This window comes from Acanthaster planci, linkage group LG15, assembly GCF_054643075.1.
Source record: "Acanthaster planci isolate LZ-2023a linkage group LG15, COTS_SCS, whole genome shotgun sequence".
In the NCBI taxonomy this organism is placed as follows: domain Eukaryota; kingdom Metazoa; phylum Echinodermata; class Asteroidea; order Valvatida; family Acanthasteridae; genus Acanthaster; species Acanthaster planci.
In genome coordinates this window covers 14,387,006-14,395,269 of record NC_141791.1, presented here as the reverse complement: position 1 = coordinate 14,395,269, position 8,264 = coordinate 14,387,006, and the positions used below count along the sequence as shown (strand labels likewise).

At 41.2% G+C, this 8,264-nt stretch overlaps 1 long non-coding RNA gene across 1 annotated transcript in view; it reads right to left on the bottom strand.

The window, feature by feature from the left end:
• Positions 1-136: 136 nt before the first annotated feature.
• LOC110978910 (uncharacterized) overlaps positions 137-8,264 on the bottom strand; it is a 51,830-nt gene continuing 43,702 nt past the window's right edge. The window contains exons 4-6 of the long non-coding RNA XR_002598144.2: positions 3,287-3,613; positions 1,719-1,911; positions 137-1,009 (exon numbers count right to left, since the gene is read on the bottom strand). This is a non-coding gene — a long non-coding RNA (uncharacterized LOC110978910). The remainder of the gene's footprint in view (positions 1,010-1,718; positions 1,912-3,286; positions 3,614-8,264) is intronic.

Here is an 8,264-nt window from a genome sequence, read left to right as displayed (position 1 = left end):
GTCTCGCTTAGTAATGTGGCTTTTTCTTGAAATAAATATTGATGAGCACCCTTACATAAGGAGACATGTACATGTATTTGGTTGACTGGATAAGATCAGGGACATAAATTGAACACAGAATCAGACAATCGAAGTGTACCTTTTGGTAATTGTTTACTTCTGCTTCCTGTGGGAATTCATCATTAAAAGAGTAATTACAGACAGAAGGCGCTTCACATCTTTCAATCACATGCACTCCCCTCCCGGCCAACGATTTACATCCTTTGGAAATGAAAAGGACGATCAAAGGAAAACAAACGAGGATTGTCTGCTTGACCAGAGGCATTAATTAGGATGGAAGGTTGAGATGAGACCACCTCAAGACGACTGGAAGTCGGGATCTGTTTTTAATTGGCTATGAAGGCCCTAAGGGGACCTGATGCCTTCACTGATACGTTCAGGGATAGCAGGGTAAAACTTACGCCTGTTACGTGGCCTTGTTTCCAGTCTCTGAAAGCAGCCTTCCAGGGACATTTTGTATTCATGGACGGAGTATGGACCAGGACTCTATAAACCATTGAGCAAGAGCACATAAAGCACTTGTTTTAAATGACATTTAAACCTCACACGGGCTTCAGTTGGTGAAAGACATTTCTAAAAATACAGGTGGTCTGATGAGCATGAATGAATCAGTCTCAGAAAGCCTCAAAACAGGCAGAAGTGAACCTCTGCTTTCATTCAACGATTTTTAACCTTTTCGGTTCACCATTTTATAAGCCCCCGTATGCCTCTGCTTTGACCTGTGATGTTGACGTTACCGTCTGAAGCAAGCGACCGTGTAGTCTGGTTCCCAGGAGAGTGGAGTGATTTATTATGCCAATAAAGGCAAGTCTCGCTCGAGGCGCCGACTGTAGGTCGATGATCACAATTAGCATTTTACAGGGAGGAGACAGAAGTCAAGGTTGCGTGAACTACTGCAGAGTCAAGAGTGCGCTGGGTTTCAACTGGCTTCACTTAATGCTTCCACCTGCTACAGTAAAAAGGAAAATATTGTTTAGCTGCTTTTTATAGCATCGAAAAGAACTGTTTAGCTTAGGGACAAGAACCCCCCACCCCAACATTGTCCTCTTTGAGAGCTTCATTAGACAAACTTGGGAGAGCATTGGGAACCACCTGAACTAAATTTCTGAATTTTTCTCGATACAGGTATTTCCAATCGTGTGAAAATTAGCTCGACAGAAAGTTTAGGGGTACATGTATTTTGGTCGCTGGCGAGTTTTAGCTGTTTAAGAATTTCCCTCAATGGCTCAGCCACTGACTTTATTTGTGCTTTTTACTGCGTATAGTTTTCACCTTGCCTATAAGAAAGCCATCATGATGTACTAACAGCCAAAGAAGTGGATGAACGCGGTGAAAAAAGATGTAGAAACTTTAAACCAATTTGTGTCGAGATGGTCTGTCGGTAAAAATTTGCACCGATTAGTACCGCACCCTGCTGTGCCCCTGGCTGGCTTGGTTATTGCTGCCTGCTGGGGTGCTTTATGCTTGCATCTCCAGCGTGGACAGACGGGTTGGGCAGCTTGTCATGATTTCTGATAAATTACTCCACAACGTCTAAACAAAGTACAGGACCTCCATTGTAATCTAATCACATGTGGTTCGAATATCATCTCACATCCACGCTCAGAACAAAGCGACTTATGTTCGGGGTGTATCAATAATATTGAAGGTACAGTTACCTTGAGAAAATAATTCTGTCGCGGTGGCCTGTATCCGTGCAATTACTAGCGAGCCTTTGGAGACCTGCATCACAGCTGCAGTGATGGCAATATTCCTCAACTGAAGCAGCTCTCAGGCGTCCGAGTCTCCAATGATGAAACCAATGAAGTGATGCAAGGAACAGATCGTGGGGCTGTGAAGCGTGTTCCTTTCCTGGGACAAAATGAACAATATAAGTAACCCGGGCCGTGTGCATCTAGACACGACATGGACACAATAATCAACAATATAAGTAACCAGTGTGAATGTGGACACAACATGGAGACAATAGTCAACAATATAAGTAACCAGCGTGAATGTGCACACGACATGGACATAATAATCAACAATATAAGTAACCCGTGTGAATGTGGACACAACATGGAGACAATAGTTAACAATATAAGTAACCCGTGTGAATGTGGACACGACATGGACACAATAATCAACAATATAAGTAACCAGTGTGAATGTGGACACAACATGGAGACAATAGTCAACAATATAAGTAACCAGTGTGAATGTGGACAGAACATGGACACAATAATCAACAATATAAGTAACCCGTGTGCATGTAGACACGACATGGACACAATAATCAACAATATGAGTAACCCGTGTGAATGTGGACACAACATGGACACAATAATAAACAATATAAGTAACCAGTGTGAATGTGGACACGACATGGACACAATAATAAACAATATAAGTAACCCGTGTGCATGTAGACACGACATGGACACAATAATCAACAATATGAGTAACCCGTGTGAATGTGGACACAACATGGACACAATAATAAACAATATAAGTAACCCGTGTGCATGTAGACACGACATGGACACAATAATCAACAATATAAGTAACCCGTGTGAATGTGGACACAACATGGACACAATAATAAACAATATAAGTAACCAGTGTGAATGTGGACACGACATGGACACAAGAGTCAACAATATAAATAACCCCTGTGAATGTGGACAGAACATGGACACAATAAAATCAACAATATAAGTAACCAGTGTGAATGTGGACACAACATGGACACAATAGTCAACAATATAAGTAACCAGTGTGAATGTGGACACAACAAGGACACAATAGTCAACAATACAAGTAACCAGTGTGAATGTGGACACAACATGGACACAATAATTAGCAAATACAAGAAGGCCAAAATGTCGACAGAAAAACTTACATCTCCAAACGAGGCTAAAAACGCAACTGAACTATACATCATTGAAAAAATAAGTATAGCAATTCGTATGTATCGTTTAATTAGCCGCCTGGAACATGAGTTTGTTCATATTTTAAGTTTCCAAAGGCCCTTTGATAAGGGTATGATTGCAGCGGGCATGCACCCAAAGTAGAAAAAAAGATTAAGATGAAAAGGACAACTTCCGGAATGTTCCAATCCAAGAAATCCTACTTGAAGTTTGATTGTTCTTCACCAGGGAAAAAATCATTGTTTAAGATAACAGGTACATAGGAGATTTCAGCCGAAATCTAGCAGCAAAACTTAGCTATAAACTTGGCAATTTACCAGCGTTTCCTCCAAGTGCATGATATTTTGAGATATCCCTGAGCGCACACCCGTCCATCTCGATTTCTTGACTCTTTGAGAGTCCTCGCTAGTTTCAATCTCCCTGATCGGAAATGCTAGGCCCTCGACCGTGTAATCCCCTGGCCTTATCCAGCCGGGTTAAACCCCGCCGACGGTCCGTCATCCAGGCACAGGAGACCCCTTGTAAACGATTATCATGTAGGCCGCAAGACTAGACGGAATGACTGAACTTCGGAGTGATTTGCAGAAGCCTGTGCGCTAAACTCGGCCTGTTTTACATCAGCTTGGGCCTTGACAGTAACCACCCTGTGAAGAAAATTAGAGATATGGGTTTATGAGTCCAAGTGAAAATCCAGACCCTATCGCTTTCAAAGTTCTTGACGTCCTGCTTTTACAGCAGAGAATAAGAAAGTTGTCTTAATACATAAAAGCTGGGCTTTGGAAGCCACACACAAAAAAAATTAATTCAGTTGTTACTCAGTGGTAAATTTACAATATTAATTGGGCCCAAAAAGTGATGGTGTAATGCTTAAATCTGCAATGAAAACTTGGATAAAATAATCTGCGACATGAAATCAATATGACTGTCAAAACTGTCATTTCCAATTGGAAATGGCTGAAAGTGTTTTGCGTGTGCAGGGAGGCGTTATCAAACCTGGAGTAAGCGAAGACTTTGGTTTTGTATAGATGAACTTGTCGTCTATCAATCATACAAATTGTAGACGTAGCAAACTGCTTTATTTACTTTAAATAAAAGAACTTTCTCTTCGCTCCTCCTCCACCCAGTCTATTTTTACAAGATGACGAATGCCTGACTTTATCTTCAACTTTCGTTCTGTGTTTATTTTTATTGCTGTTTTGGCAACTTCCCAGACCGAATGCAAGCAGAGAGGAAGCTTTTTTCACGAACCATCGAGCAAAAACTCTTGCTTTAACGGAAGATGAGAATACCAGACTGACTTGATTTCTTCTGTAATCCTTCGAGTATTCAGGACGAAGTGAACAGGAGAGGTCGCGGGGAAGTCTTGACACTAACAGATGCTAAACATGGCATTGCATGATTGAAATTGGATGGTGACATCATTTCCCTGCCTAGGAGAAACTGAGACAGCCTAGCCCTCAACTGGTCTAGTTTTAGCTCTGCGACGGGCCAGGATCTGTCTCGTCGCTCTGCAATTTGACAACGATGATTTTCCTGAAATGAGAAGGACTGCTTGTAAAAATGGTGAGACCCAGTGTGAAACCCTAATGTAGATTATTGGGTTTTTTCATCAAAAAATTGTTGCACAATGCACAAAATGATCAAATGCAGAACACTACCTCAAAAAATAATGATCTGAGTGACGGGGCGTGCACATTTTCCTCAACAATTAGTGAAAACTGAAGGAATGACATTCGTTTAGTTCCTAAGCACCGTGAAAAGTTGCAACAAATCCACACGTGAATTATGGGGAGTTTTTACATAATTGGTTTATAATCCCATCCCTGGTAGCCCTTTCAGCTAATTGCTTAAGATAATAACACATGTCCCGGGTCAATTTAACAGTTTCGATAATTGGGCAATTACTGGCAATCACAAAAGTGGGGTATCTTCCTGTGGTACTAATCACATTAGGAATGGAAAGAAGACATAAAGAATTGTCGTTTGCCTCTTCAAGTAAAATGTATAATAGTGTTGGAGTGAACGTTCAGTGCTTAGTGCTGCCTCTGTCACGCCATATCGAGGATCAATCAAGTTTTAGCCAATCAGTAATTCAACAGTAATCCTGGTGTCTGTCAACGGAACCCTCTCGACTGGCCACAAAAAAAAACTTGATATGAGAATTGAATCAGACGAGAGCTGTGGGACAAACAGTCGTCCGTGATTTCCAGCCCTCGAATTTTTTTATATGATGTCAGTGTCCTCAGCATGGACAATACTTGCTTTATGCACTCTCTGCTGAGATCTTCCATGTCTACGTCAGGTTGCAGAGCGACAAAGAAATCCTTGTTGATATTTAGTTTAGAGTACATGTTTGAAAGTAATTAGTAGTCAAAGGTCACGGTTTCTTCCTTGGGATAGACGGTCTTCAATCAATTCCCGTCTGTCCATTCGAGTGTTTTTACAAGTCAGCTTACGGGGTCGCTGGTCTCTACACAGGTCCAAGGAAATAACTGCGTGTTTCAATAAAATCGACTACAGCCTGTTACGTGCTCTCCTCGTTCCCTCATGCTCATTTAAATATTTGCCTTATAATGTACATGTATTAATATAATGTACTACGAAAAGCCAAGACCACCCGCAATGCTCCGGCCGCGCCGCAAACTAGTCGAAAAGAAAATCACGTCCATAGCCCGGAATTATGTACATTGTACATGTACATGTATGTTATCAATAATCATCCACAAGAAACCATTTCCAAAATGTAATAACTTCTGCTTTATAATTGCACTATCAGTTATGGTAATACAGTGTGTTGAATTAACACCACTGTTATACTGAACCATCCCTTCAAGTGTCGATTTTACAATGCAGTTTTTGACGTTAACACTACAGAATGATACTCAATCCTCAGATTTAATGTAACCAGTCCCCATGTGGAGCCTCCCGGTAGCCAATTAGGGAAGATCTTACCGCGTTTCTCGGCACGTTGGTGGACCATGACCGATGGAAAACCCAGACATCGTGAGTAATACACCGTGTGGTCTCCTAGCTTTTAAAGAGCAGTTCGCACAGTTTGCTTGGCCGAAAATGGAAACCTGCGTCAGAACACTTTGAATAGTAATGCATTATAAAATTAACATTTGTTAAAAGAATATAGAAAGAATCATGACATATATATGAATTGTAACTTTACTGAATCAGGATATTGAAGACAGAGTCTAAAATACAGCATCTATTGGGAGTAGATGACCAACTTGATCAATTTAACTGGTCACTACACTAGTCAATTGGTGCAACGAATCTACACTGTTGAAAACTGTAAATGCACACATTTGCTGAAATGGAATGACGACATTATCGAAAACTTTTGCGGCGAACTATAATAAAATGAAATTCAGCAAGTGTGGCATATTTGTGGTTTAAAGAGTGAAGTCAGCCGTTTCGTGATGGTGAAAGTACAAAACACACCATCCTTTGTTCCTCATTTCCCGGAAGGCCACGGTAAGGCTCAACTTCTCCGCAACATAATAGATTCTAAAGTACAGGTACATGTGCATGTACGTGTATATGGGCACTCGAAGTCGTGCGTGCTTCAAGTCCATTGCAAATCCGTGCTGTTAACTTGGTGTTAAATTCAATGCCTTAGAATGATGCATTGACGCAGATTCTAGGGATATTTAATTAATCCCAGGAAAGCTTTTACTTTTATAATTTCCTAGTTTTTGAATAAACCGACCGTACAGGAAGAAAATGACGTACCGAGAGACATGGGAACAAAATGTTATCGGGACGTCAAATCAAAGGACTAAACTAGGCTGTCGTGGTCCTGACCGTCGTAATTTTGTTAACGGTGGCCACAACAAACATGATGGACGTACAGATTTATTTAACAGCGCATTCAAAAGGGTTCATTCCGTTTGCGCGATATGTTGAACAATCTTTTCACATCGGGCACGATTGTTTGTTTGTTTGTTTGTTTTGATTTGTTTTTTCGAAATAACGAACCAACAGTGTATTTGAATACGTCGTGCATGGCTGAAACAATATGCCGTGTGTAGTAAGGGCCTACGCTGGTTCACGCCATTCCGTACACACAGTGATGCAAAATACTGAGGCCCGCGATGACACGAAGTACATGTACATGACTGGCGCAAAAAAACATGTCACGTGAACAATCGTCAGGCATTAAAGTGAAAATATCACATTTCTCCCTCCATTGTTTAATGAAGGTTTGAGTTAGGTCTTTACAGCTGATTTCGTTTCATTTCGAGGTCAATGTCCTCACGGGAACCTGAGCAGCAAGGCGTGATTTTCCTTCTGACCTTGTCCAGGTTCAAGCAGCGGTAGTCGGTTTACATGGCCTTACGGACCGTATTGGCCGTTGTATGTTCGCTATTTTCCTTAACTTTTTAGCCACTGCTCTTACTCCTACATTTTATGTGCATATTTCTCTTAATTAAAATATAAATTTTGATGACCTCTTGCAGCAAGTCGGGATAACTTTTGTGGAATGGAAGTTAGCAATATTCTGCTGACAACTAGCCCTATCATTAAAAAATAACCAAACAACATGGCAGGTTCATGCTTAATTTTATGGCACGAGTAAAAGTTCACGTATCTCCTTTTCAGATCATGTGAAAGGGAAAGTTCACAAAGCTGTTTGCTTAACGAACCCTCGGGTGTCGAGACTATTCCGTTGCAACATCCCCGGATTTCCGCACTTCATCCGCTGGCCAATCCTCGCTCTCCGCAAGGGGTCAATGTATCACAGAGACGAAAAAATGGAATTGAAAGTCACGTTCAAAACAGTTGACACAACATGTTTACTCCTCGAAGTTAAATCTTATTGTAATCGATATAGCATTAAGTGCAAACCTAAAGCGGTCTTTCCAGACTGGTTTAGGCAGACGGAAACTATAACGGCTCAAACTTCAAGTCTTTACTTCAAAATGAAGTTTACAATCTTATATTCTCTGTTTCATTTCACCCGTACTTTCACACAGTGTGACAAATATTATCATAATTCTGAATGTCTGAACCACGTGGCTGACTGGCCAAATGGAACTGAAATCGACTCTTTCTCTTTGGACCATGGCATTTGGCAAATCCTGCTCTATTTTTCGGCACCCCTATTTGGCGCACACAAACGAGAACGCGTTCCCAGTATCCGGGCGGGAAATAGCCTAGTGCAACCTCGAACGAAGATAAGAAGACCTCATTATGATCCAAGATTGCCAACATCCCCTTGCCCGGCTTCGCTCAAACCTGAAATCATTACCGAAGTAACCATGTACATTGTGACATACCTTTTTA